The sequence below is a fragment of the Elephas maximus genome, chromosome 20 (genome assembly GCF_024166365.1).
Source record: "Elephas maximus indicus isolate mEleMax1 chromosome 20, mEleMax1 primary haplotype, whole genome shotgun sequence".
NCBI classification, from domain to species: domain Eukaryota; kingdom Metazoa; phylum Chordata; class Mammalia; order Proboscidea; family Elephantidae; genus Elephas; species Elephas maximus.
Window position 1 is genome coordinate 74,550,698 of NC_064838.1, and position 24,263 is coordinate 74,574,960.

The following is a 24,263-nucleotide window of genomic DNA, read 5'->3' on the forward strand; positions in this document are numbered from 1 at the left end:
CCTGGTAGGATAGGGCCCTGACGGAGAAAGGCAGGATTACGTGTGCAGGAAAGGTGTGTGCTGAGAGGGTGACGACATTGAGACCATGTTGGGATCTTTAGTCCCAGGAAAGGCCCCTGGCGGGTGTGGGTCAGTGTTCTCTACCCATCCCACGTGGCGGGGGGAGGTTTTCACCATACAAAGCTGCAGCGGAATTATTCGTCGCCGGAGAGGTTGCATCTCCCCACAAGCTCCACCTGGCCGGGGTCCGCCCCTACTGTATCGCCCATGTCAATCAACAGAAGCTAAGACCTTGCAGAGAGACTACCTGCTATTGTCTACCCACGGGGAAGCAGGCCAGCCAGAAGCCTCCCCCGTTTCATCGCTAGGCTCTCTCTCAGGCCCCTCGTACTTGTGATGTGTCTCAAGGGTAGAACGAAGAGAGTTCTCCGAAGGAACACATACACAGAGGGGTCATAGATGCTGAGGAAGGGCGCCTTGCCTACTGATATCCTAGCGTAAGTGGAAAAGTGGTACCTGCCTGCTGGCCCAGCGTGTCGAACGTGTCCACATCAGGGGCTGCCTACTGTGAAGTGATTCCCTGGGTGCCCTCGGTTTTGTGGCCCAAAAGAGAAGGGGCCGTCGTGTGTCCATGGGTGAAATGGAGGGCTCTGCGGAACTGGCCGCTGAGGCTGGACCTCTCCTATTGGCTCAGTGTCTGTGACCCGTCCCCGTCAGAAGTTCCGGCCAGCCTTCCGGTGGCTGTCTCCATGGTGATTGGGAAAGAAGCCCTAGGCCCCGCACTCAGCCTTCACCTGGCCTACCTGGCCTCTTTCCCCTCATCTAGACCGCTGTGTGGATGAAAGAAAGAATGTCGGCCAATGACCACATGTCCTCGTTGCCTTTGAAGGATTAGGCTCCTTGCCTGGGCAGAAGACAGCCAAGGTCAGCCTGAGCCTAGACACCTAGTGACCTGTGACACTGCAGGCAGTGACAGGTGTTCATTTTCATGCTCACGTATCCGCAGGTGGCGGATTCAGAGTGGTCGGAGAAGAAGCGTAACTAGGGATGACACACACACACGAGGGCACGGGGGAAAGGTCAGGGAAAATAGCTGAGGTCATGGAGCTCTAGCGGAGCCACTGTAGGGCCCAGGCCTCTCTCCTGTTCGTGGCAAAGAGGTGATCCATATGCCGCCATGCGCAGACTCTGGACTGCTTGGGCCCTGGATGCCCAGATTTCGGCCTTGTCTTCGGAGAAGTGTCACACATGCACTGTGCCAGCGGAGGCTGTGGCCCAGCAGAGGGCAAAATCTTGAAAACGGGGCCTTCAGTTGACTTTGCCTGTGCTCTCCTTTGGCTGAGTGACATCGTGTGTTTCCTAGCAGGAGAAGGCATTCGTGGAGAGAGGCGGATTCCATGTGTGCAGGCAATGTGTGTGCTGAGACCAATGAGTCGCTGGAGACCAGGGTGGACTCCTCAGACCCGGGATAGGCCTCTGGCAGGTATGTGTCAATGTTTTCTGCCCATGGCACTCAGCCGGGTATCTGCATAGAATGTTATCCCCGGAATTAGTAGTCTCCGGAGAGGCTGCTACATGTCAGCAAGCTTCACCCGGCCAGGTCCGCCCGTGATGTAGCTCCGCAATCCCTGGCTACTCTCTAGACCTTCCAGATAGACTAGCAGATCTTCTCTGCCCTTGGGCAACCGGTAGAGCCAGAGGCCTTCCCCGTTTGCTGTTTCGTCTCTAGGCCCTCTGTCAGGCACTCCAAGGTGTGAAGTGACAAGGGGGAGAAGGAAGAGATTTCAGAGAAGGAACACATCCAGAGAGAGACAGAGAGAGGCAAGAGATGCTGAGTGGGGATGCCTTGCGTACTGATATCCTCAGGAAAGTGGGAAAGAGGTACCTGGCCTGCTCTGCCAATGCCCTGAAGCAGTCCGCACCAGGGGCTGCCTTGTGCCTGCGTAGCCTTTCCCAGGGTGTGCTGAAATCCCGTGGCCACTAGGTGTCGTAGGTCACGATGGAGGGCCCTGTGTCATCTGCCTGGCGGGCCGGATCTCTGCCATTGGCTCGGTCTTGTCAGCAGGCCCATCGCAAGCTCCGCCCACTCTTCCGGTGGGGGGACTGTCTCTATGGTGATGGCAAAGAAGCCTTAGCCCCGCCCACCTGGCCTTCACTTCAGCTCCCTGGCCCGCTGACCCTCACTCAGACCTCTGTGTTGCTCCAAATGAATGTCCGCCAGTGCCCTGGTGTCAGCACCTGGGATAAAGAATTCGGGACCTTGCCTGGGGCAGAAGGCAGCCTAGGTCAGCGGGTACCTGGAAGTCTACTGCCTTGTGACACTGCTGCCAGTGACAAATGGTGACTCCCACACTCACATGTCGCCTGGTGGCAGAATGATAGTGATGGGTGGAGAAACATCGCTCCGGAGCACACGTTCAGTGGGGCACCAGCCAAAGCAAAGGCCAGGGCCGGTAGTGGACGTGGTGGAGCTGAATGGCGAGCCAGTGAAGGGCCCAAGGATCCCTCCTGTATGTGGCGAAGAGGTCATGCGTGTCCCCACGTCCATAAACCACTGGACTGCTGGGGCCCAGGCTGCCAGGATTTCGGCCTTGCCTTCGGAGCCCGGCCACATGCGCAGCCTTGCAGCGGAGGCGGGGACATGTAGACAGCCAAAATTGGGAAAATGGCAGTGTTTCCTCGATTTCCCTGGCATCGGCCGTTTTGAGCGGCTTGCTTTTTCTCCTGGTAGGATAGGGCCCTGACGGAGAAAGGCAGGATTACGTGTGCAGGAAAGGTGTGTGCTGAGAGGGTGACGACGTTGAGACCATGTTGGGATCTTTAGTCCCAGGAAAGGCCCCTGGCGGGTGTGGGTCAGTGTTCTCTACCCATCCCACGTGGCGGGGGGAGGTTTTCACCATACAAAGCTGCAGCGGAATTATTCGTCGCCGGAGAGGTTGCATCTGCCCACAAGCTCCACCTGGCCGGGGTCCGCCCCTACTGTATCGCCCATGTCAATCAACAGAAGCTAAGACCTTCCAGAGAGACTACCTGCTATTGTCTACCCACGGGGAAGCAGGACAGCCAGAAGCCTCCCCCGTTTCATCGCTAGGCTCTCTCTCAGGCCCCTCATACTTGTGATGTGTCTCAAGGGTAGAACGAAGAGAGTTCTCCGAAGGAACACATACACAGAGGGGCCATAGATGCTGAGGAAGGGCGCCTTGCCTACTGATATCCTAGCGTAAGTGGAAAAGTGGTACCTGCCTGCTGGCCCAGTGTGTCGAACGTGTCCACATCAGGGGCTGCCTACTGTGAAGTGATTCCCTGGGTGCCCTCGGTTTTGTGGCCCAAAAGAGAAGGGGCCGTCGTGTGTCCATGGGTGAAATGGAGGGCTCTGCGGAACTGGCCGCTGAGGCTGGACCTCTCCTATTGGCTCAGTGTCTGTGACCCGTCCCCGTCAGAAGTTCCGGCCAGCCTTCCGGTGGCTGTCTCCATGGTGATTGGGAAAGAAGCCTTAGGCCCCGCACTCAGCCTTCACCTGGCCTACCTGGCCTCTTTCCCCTCATCTAGACCGCTGTGTGGATGAAAGAAAGAATGTCGGCCAATGACCACATGTCCTCGTTGCCTTTGAAGGATTAGGCTCCTTGCCTGGGCAGAAGACAGCCAAGGTCAGCCTGAGCCTAGACACCTAGTGACCTGTGACACTGCAGGCAGTGACAGATGTTCATTTTCATGCTCACGTATCCGCAGGTGGCGGATTCAGAGTGGTCGGAGAAGAAGCGTAACTAGGGATGACACACACACACGAGGGCACGGGGGAAAGGTCAGGGAAAATAGCTGAGGTCGTGGAGCTCTAGCGGAGCCACTGTAGGGCCCAGGCCTCTCTCCTGTTCGTGGCAAAGAGGTGATCCATATGCCACCATGCGCAGACTCTGGACTGCTTGGGCCCTGGATGCCCAGATTTCGGCCTTGTCTTCGGAGAAGTGTCACACATGCACTGTGCCAGCGGAGGCTGTGGCCCAGCAGAGGGCAAAATCTTGAAAACGGGGCCTTCAGTTGACTTTGCCTGTGCTCTCCTTTGGCTGAGTGACATCGTGTGTTTCCTAGCAGGAGAAGGCATTCGTGGAGAGAGGCGGATTCCATGTGTGCAGGCAAAGTGTGTGCTGAGATGATGAGTCGCTGGAGACCACGGTGGACTCCTCAGACCCAGGATAGGCCTCTGGCAGGTATGTGTCAATGTTTTCTGCCCCCATGCCACTCAGCCGGGTATTTGCATAGAATGTTATCCCCGGAATTAGTAGTCTCCGGAAAGGCTGCTACATGTCAGCAAGCTTCACCTGGCCATGTCCGCCCGTGATGTAGCTTCCCAATCCGTGGCTACTCTCTAGACCTTCCAGATAGACTAGCAGATCTTCTCTGCCCTTGGGCAACCGGTAGAGCCAGAGGACTTCCCCGTTTGCTCTTTCGTCTCTAGGCCCTCTGTCAGGCACTCCAAGGTGTGAAGTGACAAGGGGGAGAAGGAAGAGATTTCAGAGAAGGAACACATCCAGAGAGAGACAGAGAGAGGCAAGAGATGCTGAGTGGGGATGCCTTGCGTACTGATATCCTCAGGAAAGTGGGAAAGAGGTACCTGGCCTGCTCTGCCAATGCCCTGAAGCAGTCCGCACCAGGGGCTGCCTTGTGCCTGCGTAGCCTTTCCCAGGGAGTGCTCAAATCCCGTGGCCACTAGGTGTCGTAGGTCACAATGGAGGGCCCTGTGTCATCTGCCTGGCGGGCCGGATCTCTGCCATTGGCTCGGTCTTGTCAGCAGGCCCATCGCAAGCTCCGCCCACTCTTCCGGTGGGGGGACTGTCTCTATGGTGATGGCAAAGAAGCCTTAGCCCCGCCCACCTGGCCTTCACTTCAGCTCCCTGGCCCGCTGACCCTCACTCAGACCTCTGTGTTGCTCCAAATGAATGTCCGCCAGTGCCCTGGTGTCAGCACCTGGGATAAAGAATTCGGGACCTTGCCTGGGGAGAAGGCAGACTAGGTCAGCGGGTACCTGGAAGTCTACTGCCTTGTGACACTGCTGCCGGTGACAAATGGTGACTCCCACACTCACATATCGCCTGGTGGCAGAATGATAGTGATGGGTGGAGAAACATCGCTCCGGAGCACACGTTCAGTGGGGCACCAGCCAAAGCAAAGGCCAGGGCCGGTAGTGGACGTCGTGGAGCTGAATGGCGAGCCAGTGAAGGGCCCAAGGATCCCTCCTGTATGTGGCGAAGAGGTCATGCGTGTCCCCACGTCCATAAACCACTGGACGGCTGGGGCCCAGGCTGCCAGGATTTCGGCCTTGCCTTCGGAGCCCGGCCACATGCGCAGCCTTGCAGCGGAGGCGGGGACATGTAGACAGCCAAAATTGGGAAAATGGCAGTGTTTCCTCGATTTCCCTGGCATCGGCCGTTTTGAGCGGCTTGCTTTTTCTCCTGGTAGGATAGGGCCCTGACGGAGAAAGGCAGGATTACGTGTGCAGGAAAGGTGTGTGCTGAGAGGGTGACGACGTTGAGACCATGTTGGGATCTTTAGTCCCAGGAAAGGCCCCTGGCGGGTGTGGGTCAGTGTTCTCTACCCATCCCACGTGGCGGGGGGAGGTTTTCACCATACAAAGCTGCAGCGGAATTATTCGTCGCCGGAGAGGTTGCATCTGCCCACAAGCTCCACCTGGCCGGGGTCCGCCCCTACTGTATCGCCCATGTCAATCAACAGAAGCTAAGACCTTGCAGAGAGACTACCTGCTATTGTCTACCCACGGGGAAGCAGGACAGCCAGAAGCCTCCCCCGTTTCATCGCTAGGCTCTCTCTCAGGCCTCTCATACTTGTGATGTGTCTCAAGGGTAGAACGAAGAGAGTTCTCCGAAGGAACACATACACAGAGGGGCCATAGATGCTGAGGAAGGGCGCCTTGCCTACTGATATCCTAGCGTAAGTGGAAAAGTGGTACCTGCCTGCTGGCCCAGTGTGTCGAACGTGTCCACATCAGGGGCTGCCTACTGTGAAGTGATTCCCTGGGTGCCCTCGGTTTTGTGGCCCAAAAGAGAAGGGGCCGTCGTGTGTCCATGGGTGAAATGGAGGGCTCTGCGGAACTGGCCGCTTAGGCTGGACCTCTCCTATTGGCTCAGTGTCTGTGACCCGTCCCCGTCAGAAGTTCCGGCCAGCCTTCCGGTGGCTGTCTCCATGGTGATTGGGAAAGAAGCCTTAGGCCCTGCACTCAGCCTTCACCTGGCCTACCTGGCCTCTTTCCCCTCATCTAGACCGCTGTGTGGATGAAAGAAAGAATGTCGGCCAATGACCACATGTCCTCGTTGCCTTTGAAGGATTAGGCTCCTTGCCTGGGCAGAAGACAGCCAAGGTCAGCCTGAGCCTAGACACCTAGTGACCTGTGACACTGCAGGCAGTGACAGGTGTTCATTTTCATGCTCACGTATCCGCAGGTGGCGGATTCAGAGTGGTCGGAGAAGAAGCGTAACTAGGGATGACACACACACACGAGGGCACGGGGGAAAGGTCAGGGAAAATAGCTGAGGTCGTGGAGCTCTAGCGGAGCCACTGTAGGGCCCAGGCCTCTCTCCTGTTCGTGGCAAAGAGGTGATCCATATGCCGCCATGCGCAGACTCTGGACTGCTTGGGCCCTGGATGCCCAGATTTCGGCCTTGTCTTCGGAGAAGTGTCACACATGCACTGTGCCAGCGGAGGCTGTGGCCCAGCAGAGGGCAAAATCTTGAAAACGGGGCCTTCAGTTGACTTTGCCTGTGCTCTCCTTTGGCTGAGTGACATCGTGTGTTTCCTAGCAGGAGAAGGCATTCGTGGAGAGAGGCGGATTCCATGTGTGCAGGCAATGTGTGTGCTGAGACCAATGAGTCGCTGGAGACCAGGGTGGACTCCTCAGACCCGGGATAGGCCTCTGGCAGGTATGTGTCAATGTTTTCTGCCCATGGCACTCAGCCGGGTATCTGCATAGAATGTTATCCCCGGAATTAGTAGTCTCCGGAGAGGCTGCTACATGTCAGCAAGCTTCACCCGGCCAGGTCCGCCCGTGATGTAGCTCCGCAATCCCTGGCTACTCTCTAGACCTTCCAGATAGACTAGCAGATCTTCTCTGCCCTTGGGCAACCGGTAGAGCCAGAGGCCTTCCCCGTTTGCTGTTTCGTCTCTAGGCCCTCTGTCAGGCACTCCAAGGTGTGAAGTGACAAGGGGGAGAAGGAAGAGATTTCAGAGAAGGAACACATCCAGAGAGAGACAGAGAGAGGCAAGAGATGCTGAGTGGGGATGCCTTGCGTACTGATATCCTCAGGAAAGTGGGAAAGAGGTACCTGGCCTGCTCTGCCAATGCCCTGAAGCAGTCCGCACCAGGGGCTGCCTTGTGCCTGCGTAGCCTTTCCCAGGGTGTGCTGAAATCCCGTGGCCACTAGGTGTCGTAGGTCACGATGGAGGGCCCTGTGTCATCTGCCTGGCGGGCCGGATCTCTGCCATTGGCTCGGTCTTGTCAGCAGGCCCATCGCAAGCTCCGCCCACTCTTCCAGTGGGGGGACTGTCTCTATGGTGATGGCAAAGAAGCCTTAGCCCCGCCCACCTGGCCTTCACTTCAGCTCCCTGGCCCGCTGACCCTCACTCAGACCTCTGTGTTGCTCCAAATGAATGTCCGCCAGTGCCCTGGTGTCAGCACCTGGGATAAAGAATTCGGGACCTTGCCTGGGGCAGAAGGCAGCCTAGGTCAGCGGGTACCTGGAAGTCTACTGCCTTGTGACACTGCTGCCGGTGACAAATGGTGACTCCCACACTCACATGTCGCCTGGTGGCAGAATGATAGTGATGGGTGGAGAAACATCGCTCCGGAGCACACGTTCAGTGGGGCACCAGCCAAAGCAAAGGCCAGGGCCGGTAGTGGACGTGGTGGAGCTGAATGGCGAGCCAGTGAAGGGCCCAAGGATCCCTCCTGTATGTGGCGAACAGGTCATGCGTGTCCCCACGTCCATGAACCACTGGACGGCTGGGGCCCAGGCTGCCAGGATTTCGGCCTTGCCTTCGGAGCCCGGCCACATGCGCAGCCTTGCAGCGGAGGCGGGGACATGTAGACAGCCAAAATTGGGAAAATGGCAGTGTTTCCTCGATTTCCCTGGCATCGGCCGTTTTGAGCGGCTTGCTTTTTCTCCTGGTAGGATAGGGCCCTGACGGAGAAAGGCAGGATTACGTGTGCAGGAAAGGTGTGTGCTGAGAGGGTGACGACGTTGAGACCATGTTGGGATCTTTAGTCCCAGGAAAGGCCCCTGGCGGGTGTGGGTCAGTGTTCTCTACCCATCCCACGTGGCGGGGGGAGGTTTTCACCATACAAAGCAGCAGCGGAATTATTCGTCGCCGGAGAGGTTGCATCTGCCCACAAGCTCCACCTGGCCGCGGTCCGCACCTACTTTACTGCCCATGTCCATCAACATAAGCTAAGACCTTGCAGAGAGACTACCTGCTATTGTCTACCCACGGGGAAGCAGGACAGCCAGAAGCCTCCCCCGTTTCATCGCTAGGCTCTCTCTCAGGCCCCTCATACTTGTGATGTGTCTCAAGGGTAGAACGAAGAGAGTTCTCCGAAGGAACACATACACAGAGGGGCCACAGATGCTGAGGAAGGGCGCCTTGCCTACTGATATCCTAGCATAAGTGGAAAAGTGGTACCTGCCTGCTGGCCCAGTGTGTCGAACGTGTCCACCTCAGGGTTGCCTACTGTGAAGTGATTCCCTGGGTGACCTCGGTTTTGTGGCCCAAAAGAGAAGGGGCCGTTGTGTGTCCATGGGTTAAATGGAGGGCTCTGCGGAACTGGCCGCTTAGGCTGGACCTCTCCTATTGGCTCAGTGTCTGTGACCCGTCCCCGTCAGAAGTTCCGGCCAGCCTTCCGGTGGCTGTCTCCATGGTGATTGGGAAAGAAGCCTTAGGCCCCGCACTCAGCCTTCCCCTGCCTACCTGGCCTCTTTGCCCTCATCTAGACCGCTGTGTGGATGAAAGAAAGAATGTCGGCCAATGACCACATGTCCTCGTTGCCTTTGAAGGATTAGGCTCCTTGCCTGGGCAGAAGACAGCCAAGGTCAGCCTGAGCCTAGACACCTAGTGACCTGTGACACTGCAGGCAGTGACAGATGTTCATTTTCATGCTCGCGTATACGCAGGTGGAGGATTCAGATTGGTCGGAGAAGAAGTGTAACTAGGGATGACACACACACACGAGCGCACGGGGGAAAGGTCAGGGAAAATAGCTGAGGTCGTGGAGCTCTAGCGGAGTCTGTGTTGGGCCCAGGCCTCCCTCCTGTTCGTGGCAAAGAGGTGATCCATATGCCGCCATGCGCAGACTCTGGACTGCTTGGGCCCTGGATGCCCAGATTGCGGCCTTGTCTTCGGAGAAGTGTCACACATGCACTGTGCCAGCGGAGGCTGTGGCCCAGCAGAGGGCAAAATCTTGAAAATGGGGCCTTCAGTTGACTTTGCCTGTGCTCTCCTTTGGCTGAGTGACATCGTGTGTTTCCTAGCAGGAGAAGGCATTCGTGGAGAGAGGCGGATTCCATGTGTGCAGGCAATGTTTGTGCTGAGATGATGAGTCGCTGGAGACCAGGGTGGACTCCTCAGACCCGGGATAGGCCTCTGGCAGGTATGTGTCAATGTTTTCTGCCCATGGCACTCAGCCGGGTATCTGCATAGAATGTTATCCGCGGAATTAGTAGTCTTCGGAGAGGCTGCTACATGTCAGCAAGCTTCACCCGGCCAGGGCCGCCCGTGATGTAGCTTCCCAATCCGTGGCTACTCTCTAGACCTTCCAGATAGACTAGCAGATCTTCTCTGCCCTTGGGCAACCGGTAGAGCCAGAGGCCTTCCCCCTTTGCTCTTTCGTCTCTAGGCCCTCTGTCAGGCACTCCAAGGTGTGAAGTGACAAGGGGGAGAAGGAAGAGATTTCAGAGAAGGAACACATCCAGAGAGAGACAGAGAGAGGCAAGAGATGTTGAGTGGGGATGCCTTGCGTACTGATATCCTCAGGAAAGTGGGAAAGAGGTACCTGGCCTGCTCTGCCAATGCCCTGAAGCAGTCCGCACCAGGGGCTGCCTTGTGCCTGCGTAGCCTTTCCCAGGGTGTGCTCAAATCCCGTGGCCACTAGGTGTCGTAGGTCACGATGGAGGGCCCTGTGTCATCTGCCTGGCGGGCCGGATCTCTGCCATTGGCTCGGTCTTGTCAGCAGGCCCATCGCAAGCTCCGCCCACTCTTCCGGTGGGGGGACTGTCTCTATGGTGATGGCAAAGAAGCCTTAGCCCCGCCCACCTGGCCTTCACTTCAGCTCCCTGGCCCGCTGACCCTCACTCAGACCTCTGTGTTGCTCCAAATGAATGTCCGCCAGTGCCCTGGTGTCAGCACCTGGGATAAAGAATTCGGGACCTTGCCTGGGGCAGAAGGCAGCCTAGGTCAGCGGGTACCTGGAAGTCTACTGCCTTGTGACACTGCTGCCAGTGACAAATGGTGACTCCCACACTCACATATCGCCTGGTGGCAGAATGATAGTGATGGGTGGCGAAACATCGCTCCGGAGCACACGTTCAGTGGGGCACCAGCCAAAGCAAAGGCCAGGGCCGGTAGTGGACGTCGTGGAGCTGAATGGCGAGCCAGTGAAGGGCCCAAGGATCCCTCCTGTATGTGGCGGACAGGTCATGCGTGTCCCCACGTCCATAAACCATTGGACTGCTGAGGCCCAGGCTGCCAATTTCGGCCTTGCCTTCGGAGCCCGGCCACGTGCGCAGCCTTGCAGCGGAGGCGGGGACATGTAGACAGCAAAAATTGGGAAAATGGCAGTGTTTCTGCGATTTCCCTGGCATCGGCCGTTTTGAGCGGCTTGCTTTTTCTCCTGGTAGGATAGGGCCCTGACGGAGAAAGGCAGGATTACGTGTGCAGGAAAGGTGTGTGCTGAGAGGGTGACGACGTTGAGACCATGTTGGGATCTTTAGTCCCAGGAAAGGCCCCTGGCGGGTGTGGGTCAGTGTTCTCTACCCATCCCACGTGGCGGGGGGAGGTTTTCACCATACAAAGCAGCAGCGGAATTATTCGTCGCCGGAGAGGTTGCATCTGCCCACAAGCTCCACCTGGCCGGGGTCCGCCCCTACTGTATCGCCCATGTCAATCAACAGAAGCTAAGACCTTCCAGAGAGACTACCTGCTATTGTCTACCCACGGGGAAGCAGGACAGCCAGAAGCCTCCCCCGTTTCATCGCTAGGCTCTCTCTCAGGCCCCTCATACTCGTGATGTGTCTCAAGGGTAGAACGAAGAGAGTTCTCCGAAGGAACACATACACAGAGGGGCCACAGATGCTGAGGAAGGGCGCCTTGCCTACTGATATCCTAGCGTAAGTGGAAAAGTGGTACCTGCCTGCTGCCCAGTGTGTCGAATGTGTCCACATCAGGGGCTGCCTACTGTGAAGTGATTCCCTGGGTGCCCTCGGTTTTGTGGCCCAAAAGAGAAGGGGCCGTCGTGTGTCCATGGGTGAAATGGAGGGCTCTGCGGAACTGGCCGCTGAGGCTGGACCTCTCCTATTGGCTCAGTGTCTGTGACCCGTCCCCGTCAGAAGTTCCGGCCAGCCTTCCGGTGGCTGTCTCCATGGTGATTGGGAAAGAAGCCTTAGGCCCTGCACTCAGCCTTCACCTGGCCTACCTGGCCTCTTTCCCCTCATCTAGACCGCTGTGTGGATGAAAGAAAGAATGTCGGCCAATGACCACATGTCCTCATAGCCTTTGAAGGATTAGGCTCCTTGCCTGGGCAGAAGACAGCCAAGGTCAGCCTGAGCCTAGACGCCTAGTGACCTGTGACACTGCAGGCAGTGAGAGATGTTCATTTTCATGCTGACGTATCCGCAGGTGGCGGATTCAGATTGGTCGGAGAAGAAGTGTAACTAGGGATGACACACACACACGACGGCACGGGGGAAAGGTCAGGGAAAATAGCTGAGGTCGTGGAGCTCTAGCAGAGCCAGTGTAGGGCCCAGGCCTCCCTCCTGTTCCTGGAAAAGAGGTGAAACATATGCCGCCATGCGCAGACTCTGGACTGCTGGGGCCCTGGATGCCCAGATTGCGGCCTTGTCTTCGGAGAAGTGTCACACATGCACTGTGCCAGCGGAGGCTGTGGCCCAGCAGAGGGCAAAATCTTGAAAACGGGGCCTTCAGTTGACTTTGCCTGTGCTCTCCTTTGGCTGAGTGACATCGTGTGTTTCCTAGCAGGAGAAGGCATTCGTGGAGAGAGGCGGATTCCATGTGTTCAGGCAATGTGTGTGCTGAGACCAATGAGTCGCTGGAGACCAGGGTGGACTCCTCAGACCCGGGATAGACCTCTGGCAGGTATGTGTCAATGTTTTCTGCCCATGGCACTCAGCCGGTTATCTGCATAGAATGTTATCCCCGGAATTAGTAGTCTCCGGAGAGGCTGCTACATGTCAGCAAGCTTCACCCGGCCAGGTCCGCCCGTGATGTAGCTCCGCAATCCCTGGCTACTCTCTAGACCTTCCAGATAGACTAGCAGATCTTCTCTGCCCTTGGGCAACCGGTAGAGCCAGAGGCCTTCCCCGTTTGCTGTTTCGTCTCTAGGCCCTCTGTCAGGCACTCCAAGGTGTGAAGTGACAAGGGGGAGAAGGAAGAGATTTCAGAGAAGGAACACATCCAGAGAGAGACAGAGAGAGGCAAGAGATGCTGAGTGGGGATGCCTTGCGTACTGATATCCTCAGGAAAGTGGGAAAGAGGTACCTGGCCTGCTCTGCCAATGCCCTGAAGCAGTCCGCACCAGGGGCTGCCTTGTGCCTGCGTAGCCTTTCCCAGGGTGTGCTCAAATCCCGTGGCCACTAGGTGTCGTAGGTCACGATGGAGGGCCCTGTGTCATCTGCCTGGCGGGCCGGATCTCTGCCATTGGCTCGGTCTTGTCAGCAGGCCCATCGCAAGCTCCGCCCACTCTTCCGGTGGGGGGACTGTCTCTATGGTGATGGCAAAGAAGCCTTAGCCCCGCCCACCTGGCCTTCACTTCAGCTCCCTGGCCCGCTGACCCTCACTCAGACCTCTGTGTTGCTCCAAATGAATGTCCGCCAGTGCCCTGGTGTCAGCACCTGGGATAAAGAATTCGGGACCTTGCCTGGGGCAGAAGGCAGCCTAGGTCAGCGGGTACCTGGAAGTCTACTGCCTTGTGACACTGCTGCCAGTGACAAATGGTGACTCCCACACTCACATATCGCCTGGTGGCAGAATGATAGTGATGGGTGGAGAAACATCGCTCCGGAGCACACGTTCAGTGGGGCACCAGCCAAAGCAAAGGCCAGGGCCGGTAGTGGACGTCATGGAGCTGAATAGCGAGCCAGTGAAGGGCCCAAGGATCCCTCCTGTATGTGGCGAACAGGTCATGCGTGTCCCCACGTCCATAAACCACTGGACGGCTGGGGCCCAGGCTGCCAGGATTTCGGCCTTGCCTTCGGAGCCCGGCCACGTGCGCAGCCTTGCAGCGGAGGCGGGGACATGTAGACAGCCAAAATTGGGAAAATGGCAGTGTTTCCTCGATTTCCCTGGCATCGGCCGTTTTGAGCGGCTTGCTTTTTCTCCTGGTAGGATAGGGCCCTGACGGAGAAAGGCAGGATTACGTGTGCAGGAAAGGTGGGTGCTGAGAGGTTGACGACGTTGAGACCATGTTGGGATCTTTAGTCCCAGGAAAGGCCCCTGGCGGGTGTGGGTCAGTGTTCTCTACCCACCCCAAGTGGCGGGGGGAGGTTTTCACCATACAAAGCAGCAGCGGAATTATTCGTCGCCGGAGAGGTTGCATCTGCCCACAAGCTCCACCTGGCCGGGGTCCGCACCTACTTTACTGCCCATGTCCATCAACAGAAGCTAAGACCTTGCAGAGAGACTACCTGCTATTGTCTACCCACAGGGAAGCAGGACAGCCAGAAGCCTCCCCCGTTTCATCGCTAGGCTCTCTCTCAGGCCCCTCATACTCGTGATGTGTCTCAAGGGTAGAACGAAGAGAGTTCTCCGAAGGAACACATACACAGAGGGGCCACAGATGCTGAGGAAGGGCGCCTTGCCTACTGATATCCTAGCATAAGTGGAAAAGTGGTACCTGCCTGCTGGCCCAGTGTGTCGAACGTGTCCACCTCAGGGTTGCCTACTGTGAAGTGATTCCCTGGGTGACCTCGGTTTTGTGGCCCAAAAGAGAAGGGGCCGTTGTGTGTCCATGGGTGAAATGGAGGGCTCTGCGGAACTGGCCGCTGAGGCTGGACCTCTCCTATTGGCTCAGTGTCTGTGACCCGTCCCCGTCAGAAGTTCCGGCCAGCCTTCCGGTGGCTGTCTCCATGGTGATTGGGAAAGAAGCCTTAGGCCCCGCACTCAGCCTTCACCTGGCCTACCTGGCCTCTTTGCCCTCATCTAGACCGCTGTGTGGATGAAAGAAAGAATGTCGGCCAATGACCACATGTCCTCGTTGCCTTTGGAGGATTAGGCTCCTTGCCTGGGCAGAAGACAGCCAAGGTCAGCCTGAGCCTAGACACCTAGTGACCTGTGACACTGCAGGCAGTGACAGATGTTCATTTTCATGCTCGCGTATCCGCAGGTGGCGGATTCAGAGTGGTCGGAGAAGAAGCGTAACTAGGGATGACACACACACACGAGGGCACGGGGGAAAGGTCAGGGAAAATAGCTGAGGTCGTGGAGCTCTAGCGGAGCCACTGTAGGGCCCAGGCCTCTCTCCTGTTCGTGGCAAAGAGGTGATCCATATGCCGCCATGCGCAGACTCTGGACTGCTTGGGCCCTGGATGCCCAGATTTCGGCCTTGTCTTCGGAGAAGTGTCACACATGCACTGTGCCAGCGGAGGCTGTGGCCCAGCAGAGGGCAAAATCTTGAAAACGGGGCCTTCAGTTGACTTTGCCTGTGCTCTCCTTTGGCTGAGTGACATCGTGTGTTTCCTAGCAGGAGAAGGCATTCGTGGAGAGAGGCGGATTCCATGTGTGCAGGCAAAGTGTGTGCTGAGATGATGAGTCGCTGGAGACCACGGTGGACTCCTCAGACCCAGGATAGGCCTCTGGCAGGTATGTGTCAATGTTTTCTGCCCCCATGCCACTCAGCCGGGTATTTGCATAGAATGTTATCCCCGGAATTAGTAGTCTCCGGAAAGGCTGCTACATGTCAGCAAGCTTCACCTGGCCAGGTCCGCCCGTGATGTAGCTTCCCAATCCGTGGCTACTCTCTAGACCTTCCAGATAGACTAGCAGATCTTCTCTGCCCTTGGGCAACCGGTAGAGCCAGAGGACTTCCCCGTTTGCTCTTTCGTCTCTAGGCCCTCTGTCAGGCACTCCAAGGTGTGAAGTGACAAGGGGGAGAAGGAAGAGATTTCAGAGAAGGAACACATCCAGAGAGAGACAGAGAGAGGCAAGAGATGCTGAGTGGGGATGCCTTGCGTACTGATATCCTCAGGAAAGTGGGAAAGAGGTACCTGGCCTGCTCTGCCAATGCCCTGAAGCAGTCCGCACCAGGGGCTGCCTTGTGCCTGCGTAGCCTTTCCCAGGGAGTGCTGAAATCCCGTGGCCACTAGGTGTCGTAGGTCACAATGGAGGGCCCTGTGTCATCTGCCTGGCGGGCCGGATCTCTGCCATTGGCTCGGTCTTGTCAGCAGGCCCATCGCAAGCTCCGCCCACTCTTCCGGTGGGGGGACTGTCTCTATGGTGATGGCAAAGAAGCCTTAGCCCCGCCCACCTGGCCTTCACTTCAGCTCCCTGGCCTGCTGACCCTCACTCAGACCTCTGTGTTGCTCCAAATGAATGTCCGCCAGTGCCCTGGTGTCAGCACCTGGGATAAAGAATTCGGGACCTTGCCTGGGGAGAAGGCAGACTAGGTCAGCGGGTACCTGGAAGTCTACTGCCTTGTGACACTGCTGCCGGTGACAAATGGTGACTCCCACACTCACATATCGCCTGGTGGCAGAATGATAGTGATGGGTGGAGAAACATCGCTCCGGAGCACACGTTCAGTGGGGCACCAGCCAAAGCAAAGGCCAGGGCCGGTAGTGGACGTCGTGGAGCTGAATGGCGAGCCAGTGAAGGGCCCAAGGATCCCTCCTGTATGTGGCGGACAGGTCATGCGTGTCCCCACGTCCATAAACCATTGGACTGCTGAGGCCCAGGCTGCCAATTTCGGCCTTGCCTTCGGAGCCCGGCCACGTGCGCAGCCTTGCAGCGGAGGCGGGGACATGTAGACAGCAAAAATTGGGAAAATGGCAGTGTTTCTGCGATTTCCCTGGCATCGGCCGTTTTGAGCGGCTTGCTTTTTCTCCTGGTAGGATAGGGCCCTGACGGAGAAAGGCAGGATTACGTGTGCAGGAAAGGTGTGTGCTGAGAGGGTGACGACGTTGAGACCATGTTGGGATCTTTAGTCCCAGGAAAGGCCCCTGGCGGGTGTGGGTCAGTGTTCTCTACCCATCCCACGTGGCGGGGGGAGGTTTTCACCATACAAAGCAGCAGCGGAATTATTCGTCGCCGGAGAGGTTGCATCTGCCCACAAGCTCCACCTGGCCGGGTTCCGCCCCTACTGTATCGCCCATGTCAATCAACAGAAGCTAAGACCTTCCAGAGAGACTACCTGCTATTGTCTACCCACGGGGAAGCAGGACAGCCAGAAGCCTCCCCCGTTTCATCGCTAGGCTCTCTCTCAGGCCCCTCATACTCGTGATGTGTCTCAAGGGTAGAACGAAGAGAGTTCTCCGAAGGAACACATACACAGAGGGGCCACAGATGCTGAGGAAGGGCGCCTTGCCTACTGATATCCTAGCGTAAGTGGAAAAGTGGTACCTGCCTGCTGGCCCAGTGTGTCGAATGTGTCCACATCAGGGGCTGCCTACTGTGAAGTGATTCCCTGGGTGCCCTCGGTTTTGTGGCCCAAAAGAGAAGGGGCCGTCGTGTGTCCATGGGTGAAATGGAGGGCTCTGCGGAACTGGCCGCTGAGGCTGGACCTCTCCTATTGGCTCAGTGTCTGTGACCCGTCCCCGTCAGAAGTTCCGGCCAGCCTTCCGGTGGCTGTCTCCATGGTGATTGGGAAAGAAGCCTTAGGCCCTGCACTCAGCCTTCACCTGGCCTACCTGGCCTCTTTCCCCTCATCTAGACCGCTGTGTGGATGAAAGAAAGAATGTCGGCCAATGACCACATGTCCTCATAGCCTTTGAAGGATTAGGCTCCTTGCCTGGGCAGAAGACAGCCAAGGTCAGCCTGAGCCTAGACGCCTAGTGACCTGTGACACTGCAGGCAGTGAGAGATGTTCATTTTCATGCTGACGTATCCGCAGGTGGCGGATTCAGATTGGTCGGAGAAGAAGTGTAACTAGGGATGACACACACACACGACGGCACGGGGGAAAGGTCAGGGAAAATAGCTGAGGTCGTGGAGCTCTAGCAGAGCCAGTGTAGGGCCCAGGCCTCCCTCCTGTTCCTGGAAAAGAGGTGAAACATATGCCGCCATGCGCAGACTCTGGACTGCTGGGGCCCTGGATGCCCAGATTGCGGCCTTGTCTTCGGAGAAGTGTCACACATGCACTGTGCCAGCGGAGGCTGTGGCCCAGCAGAGGGCAAAATCTTGAAAACGGGGCCTTCAGTTGACTTTGCCTGTGCTCTCCTTTGGCTGAGTGACATCGTGTGTTTCCTAGCAGGAGAAGGCATTCGTGGAGAGAGGCGGATTCCATGTGTTCAGGCAATGTGTGTGCTGAGACCAATGAGTCGCTGGAGACCAGGGTGGACTCCTCAGACCCGGGATAGACCTCTGGCAGGTATGTGTCAATGTTTTCTGCCCATGGCACTCAGCCGGTTATCTGCATAGAATGTTATCCCCGGAATTAGTAGTCTCCGGAGAGGCTGCTACATGTCAGCAAGCTTCACCCGGCCAGGTCCGCCCGTGATGTAGCTCCGCAATCCCTGGCTACTCTCTAGACCTTCCAGATAGACTAGCAGATCTTCTCTGCCCTTGGGCAACCGGTAGAGCCAGAGGCCTTCCCCGTTTGCTGTTTCGTCTCTAGGCCCTCTGTCAGGCACTCCAAGGTGTGAAGTGACAAGGGGGAGAAGGAAGAGATTTCAGAGAAGGAACACATCCAGAGAGAGACAGAGAGAGGCAAGAGATGCTGAGTGGGGATGCCTTGCGTACTGATATCCTCAGGAAAGTGGGAAAGAGGTACCTGGCCTGCTCTGCCAATGCCCTGAAGCAGTCCGCACCAGGGGCTGCCTTGTGCCTGCGTAGCCTTTCCCAGGGTGTGCTCAAATCCCGTGGCCACTAGGTGTCGTAGGTCACGATGGAGGGCCCTGTGTCATCTGCCTGGCGGGCCGGATCTCTGCCATTGGCTCGGTCTTGTCAGCAGGCCCATCGCAAGCTCCGCCCACTCTTCCGGTGGGGGGACTGTCTCTATGGTGATGGCAAAGAAGCCTTAGCCCCGCCCACCTGGCCTTCACTTCAGCTCCCTGGCCCGCTGACCCTCACTCAGACCTCTGTGTTGCTCCAAATGAATGTCCGCCAGTGCCCTGGTGTCAGCACCTGGGATAAAGAATTCGGGACCTTGCCTGGGGCAGAAGGCAGCCTAGGTCAGCGGGTACCTGGAAGTCTACTGCCTTGTGACACTGCTGCCAGTGACAAATGGTGACTCCCACACTCACATATCGCCTGGTGGCAGAATGATAGTGATGGGTGGAGAAACATCGCTCCGGAGCACACGTTCAGTGGGGCACCAGCCAAAGCAAAGGCCAGGGCCGGTAGTGGACGTCATGGAGCTGAATAGCGAGCCAGTGAAGGGCCCAAGGATCCCTCCTGTATGTGGCGAACAGGTCATGCGTGTCCCCACGTCCATAAACCACTGGACGGCTGGGGCCCAGGCTGCCAGGATTTCGGCCTTGCCTTCGGAGCCCGGCCACGTGCGCAGCCTTGCAGCGGAGGCGGGGACATGTAGACAGCCAAAATTGGGAAAATGGCAGTGTTTCCTCGATTTCCCTGGCATCGGCCGTTTTGAGCGGCTTGCTTTTTCTCCTGGTAGGATAGGGCCCTGACGGAGAAAGGCAGGATTACGTGTGCAGGAAAGGTGGGTGCTGAGAGGTTGACGACGTTGAGACCATGTTGGGATCTTTAGTCCCAGGAAAGGCCCCTGGCGGGTGTGGGTCAGTGTTCTCTACCCACCCCAAGTGGCGGGGGGAGGTTTTCACCATACAAAGCAGCAGCGGAATTATTCGTCGCCGGAGAGGTTGCATCTGCCCACAAGCTCCACCTGGCCGGGGTCCGCACCTACTTTACTGCCCATGTCCATCAACAGAAGCTAAGACCTTGCAGAGAGACTACCTGCTATTGTCTACCCACAGGGAAGCAGGACAGCCAGAAGCCTCCCCCGTTTCATCGCTAGGCTCTCTCTCAGGCCCCTCATACTCGTGATGTGTCTCAAGGGTAGAACGAAGAGAGTTCTCCGAAGGAACACATACACAGAGGGGCCACAGATGCTGAGGAAGGGCGCCTTGCCTACTGATATCCTAGCATAAGTGGAAAAGTGGTACCTGCCTGCTGGCCCAGTGTGTCGAACGTGTCCACCTCAGGGTTGCCTACTGTGAAGTGATTCCCTGGGTGACCTCGGTTTTGTGGCCCAAAAGAGAAGGGGCCGTTGTGTGTCCATGGGTGAAATGGAGGGCTCTGCGGAACTGGCCGCTGAGGCTGGACCTCTCCTATTGGCTCAGTGTCTGTGACCCGTCCCCGTCAGAAGTTCCGGCCAGCCTTCCGGTGGCTGTCTCCATGGTGATTGGGAAAGAAGCCTTAGGCCCCGCACTCAGCCTTCACCTGGCCTACCTGGCCTCTTTGCCCTCATCTAGACCGCTGTGTGGATGAAAGAAAGAATGTCGGCCAATGACCACATGTCCTCGTTGCCTTTGGAGGATTAGGCTCCTTGCCTGGGCAGAAGACAGCCAAGGTCAGCCTGAGCCTAGACACCTAGTGACCTGTGACACTGCAGGCAGTGACAGATGTTCATTTTCATGCTCGCGTATCCGCAGGTGGCGGATTCAGAGTGGTCGGAGAAGAAGCGTAACTAGGGATGACACACACACACGAGGGCACGGGGGAAAGGTCAGGGAAAATAGCTGAGGTCGTGGAGCTCTAGCGGAGCCACTGTAGGGCCCAGGCCTCTCTCCTGTTCGTGGCAAAGAGGTGATCCATATGCCGCCATGCGCAGACTCTGGACTGCTTGGGCCCTGGATGCCCAGATTTCGGCCTTGTCTTCGGAGAAGTGTCACACATGCACTGTGCCAGCGGAGGCTGTGGCCCAGCAGAGGGCAAAATCTTGAAAACGGGGCCTTCAGTTGACTTTGCCTGTGCTCTCCTTTGGCTGAGTGACATCGTGTGTTTCCTAGCAGGAGAAGGCATTCGTGGAGAGAGGCGGATTCCATGTGTGCAGGCAAAGTGTGTGCTGAGATGATGAGTCGCTGGAGACCACGGTGGACTCCTCAGACCCAGGATAGGCCTCTGGCAGGTATGTGTCAATGTTTTCTGCCCCCATGCCACTCAGCCGGGTATTTGCATAGAATGTTATCCCCGGAATTAGTAGTCTCCGGAAAGGCTGCTACATGTCAGCAAGCTTCACCTGGCCATGTCCGCCCGTGATGTAGCTTCCCAATCCGTGGCTACTCTCTAGACCTTCCAGATAGACTAGCAGATCTTCTCTGCCCTTGGGCAACCGGTAGAGCCAGAGGACTTCCCCGTTTGCTCTTTCGTCTCTAGGCCCTCTGTCAGGCACTCCAAGGTGTGAAGTGACAAGGGGGAGAAGGAAGAGATTTCAGAGAAGGAACACATCCAGAGAGAGACAGAGAGAGGCAAGAGATGCTGAGTGGGGATGCCTTGCGTACTGATATCCTCAGGAAAGTGGGAAAGAGGTACCTGGCCTGCTCTGCCAATGCCCTGAAGCAGTCCGCACCAGGGGCTGCCTTGTGCCTGCGTAGCCTTTCCCAGGGAGTGCTGAAATCCCGTGGCCACTAGGTGTCGTAGGTCACAATGGAGGGCCCTGTGTCATCTGCCTGGCGGGCCGGATCTCTGCCATTGGCTCGGTCTTGTCAGCAGGCCCATCGCAAGCTCCGCCCACTCTTCCGGTGGGGGGACTGTCTCTATGGTGATGGCAAAGAAGCCTTAGCCCCGCCCACCTGGCCTTCACTTCAGCTCCCTGGCCCGCTGACCCTCACTCAGACCTCTGTGTTGCTCCAAATGAATGTCCGCCAGTGCCCTGGTGTCAGCACCTGGGATAAAGAATTCGGGACCTTGCCTGGGGAGAAGGCAGACTAGGTCAGCGGGTACCTGGAAGTCTACTGCCTTGTGACACTGCTGCCGGTGACAAATGGTGACTCCCACACTCACATATCGCCTGGTGGCAGAATGATAGTGATGGGTGGAGAAACATCGCTCCGGAGCACACGTTCAGTGGGGCACCAGCCAAAGCAAAGGCCAGGGCCGGTAGTGGACGTCGTGGAGCTGAATGGCGAGCCAGTGAAGGGCCCAAGGATCCCTCCTGTATGTGGCGAAGAGGTCATGCGTGTCCCCACGTCCATAAACCACTGGACGGCTGGGGCCCAGGCTGCCAGGATTTCGGCCTTGCCTTCGGAGCCCGGCCACATGCGCAGCCTTGCAGCGGAGGCGGGGACATGTAGACAGCCAAAATTGGGAAAATGGCAGTGTTTCCTCGATTTCCCTGGCATCGGCCGTTTTGAGCGGCTTGCTTTTTCTCCTGGTAGGATAGGGCCCTGACGGAGAAAGGCAGGATTACGTGTGCAGGAAAGGTGTGTGCTGAGAGGGTGACGACGTTGAGACCATGTTGGGATCTTTAGTCCCAGGAAAGGCCCCTGGCGGGTGTGGGTCAGTGTTCTCTACCCATCCCACGTGGCGGGGGGAGGTTTTCACCATACAAAGCTGCAGCGGAATTATTCGTCGCCGGAGAGGTTGCATCTGCCCACAAGCTCCACCTGGCCGGGGTCCGCCCCTACTGTATCGCCCATGTCAATCAACAGAAGCTAAGACCTTGCAGAGAGACTACCTGCTATTGTCTACCCACGGGGAAGCAGGACAGCCAGAAGCCTCCCCCGTTTCATCGCTAGGCTCTCTCTCAGGCCTCTCATACTTGTGATGTGTCTCAAGGGTAGAACGAAGAGAGTTCTCCGAAGGAACACATACACAGAGGGGCCATAGATGCTGAGGAAGGGCGCCTTGCCTACTGATATCCTAGCGTAAGTGGAAAAGTGGTACCTGCCTGCTGGCCCAGTGTGTCGAACGTGTCCACATCAGGGGCTGCCTACTGTGAAGTGATTCCCTGGGTGCCCTCGGTTTTGTGGCCCAAAAGAGAAGGGGCCGTCGTGTGTCCATGGGTGAAATGGAGGGCTCTGCGGAACTGGCCGCTTAGGCTGGACCTCTCCTATTGGCTCAGTGTCTGTGACCCGTCCCCGTCAGAAGTTCCGGCCAGCCTTCCGGTGGCTGTCTCCATGGTGATTGGGAAAGAAGCCTTAGGCCCTGCACTCAGCCTTCACCTGGCCTACCTGGCCTCTTTCCCCTCATCTAGACCGCTGTGTGGATGAAAGAAAGAATGTCGGCCAATGACCACATGTCCTCGTTGCCTTTGAAGGATTAGGCTCCTTGCCTGGGCAGAAGACAGCCAAGGTCAGCCTGAGCCTAGACACCTAGTGACCTGTGACACTGCAGGCAGTGACAGGTGTTCATTTTCATGCTCACGTATCCGCAGGTGGCGGATTCAGAGTGGTCGGAGAAGAAGCGTAACTAGGGATGACACACACACACGAGGGCACGGGGGAAAGGTCAGGGAAAATAGCTGAGGTCGTGGAGCTCTAGCGGAGCCACTGTAGGGCCCAGGCCTCTCTCCTGTTCGTGGCAAAGAGGTGATCCATATGCCGCCATGCGCAGACTCTGGACTGCTTGGGCCCTGGATGCCCAGATTTCGGCCTTGTCTTCGGAGAAGTGTCACACATGCACTGTGCCAGCGGAGGCTGTGGCCCAGCAGAGGGCAAAATCTTGAAAACGGGGCCTTCAGTTGACTTTGCCTGTGCTCTCCTTTGGCTGAGTGACATCGTGTGTTTCCTAGCAGGAGAAGGCATTCGTGGAGAGAGGCGGATTCCATGTGTGCAGGCAATGTGTGTGCTGAGACCAATGAGTCGCTGGAGACCAGGGTGGACTCCTCAGACCCGGGATAGGCCTCTGGCAGGTATGTGTCAATGTTTTCTGCCCATGGCACTCAGCCGGGTATCTGCATAGAATGTTATCCCCGGAATTAGTAGTCTCCGGAGAGGCTGCTACATGTCAGCAAGCTTCACCCGGCCAGGTCCGCCCGTGATGTAGCTCCGCAATCCCTGGCTACTCTCTAGACCTTCCAGATAGACTAGCAGATCTTCTCTGCCCTTGGGCAACCGGTAGAGCCAGAGGCCTTCCCCGTTTGCTCTTTCGTCTCTAGGCCCTCTGTCAGGCACTCCAAGGTGTGAAGTGACAAGGGGGAGAAGGAAGAGATTTCAGAGAAGGAACACATCCAGAGAGAGACAGAGAGAGGCAAGAGATGCTGAGTGGGGATGCCTTGCGTACTGATATCCTCAGGAAAGTGGGAAAGAGGTACCTGGCCTGCTCTGCCAATGCCCTGAAGCAGTCCGCACCAGGGGCTGCCTTGTGCCTGCGTAGCCTTTCCCAGGGTGTGCTCAAATCCCGTGGCCACTAGGTGTCGTAGGTCACGATGGAGGGCCCTGTGTCATCTGCCTGGCGGGCCGGATCTCTGCCATTGGCTCGGTCTTGTCAGCAGGCCCATCGCAAGCTCCGCCCACTCTTCCGGTGGGGGGACTGTCTCTATGGTGATGGCAAAGAAGCCTTAGCCCCGCCCACCTGGCCTTCACTTCAGCTCCCTGGCCCGCTGACCCTCACTCAGACCTCTGTGTTGCTCCAAATGAATGTCCGCCAGTGCCCTGGTGTCAGCACCTGGGATAAAGAATTCGGGACCTTGCCTGGGGCAGAAGGCAGCCTAGGTCAGCGGGTACCTGGAAGTCTACTGCCTTGTGACACTGCTGCCAGTGACAAATGGTGACTCCCACACTCACATATCGCCTGGTGGCAGAATGATAGTGATGGGTGGAGAAACATCGCTCCGGAGCACACGTTCAGTGGGGCACCAGCCAAAGCAAAGGCCAGGGCCGGTAGTGGACGTCATGGAGCTGAATGGCGAGCCAGTG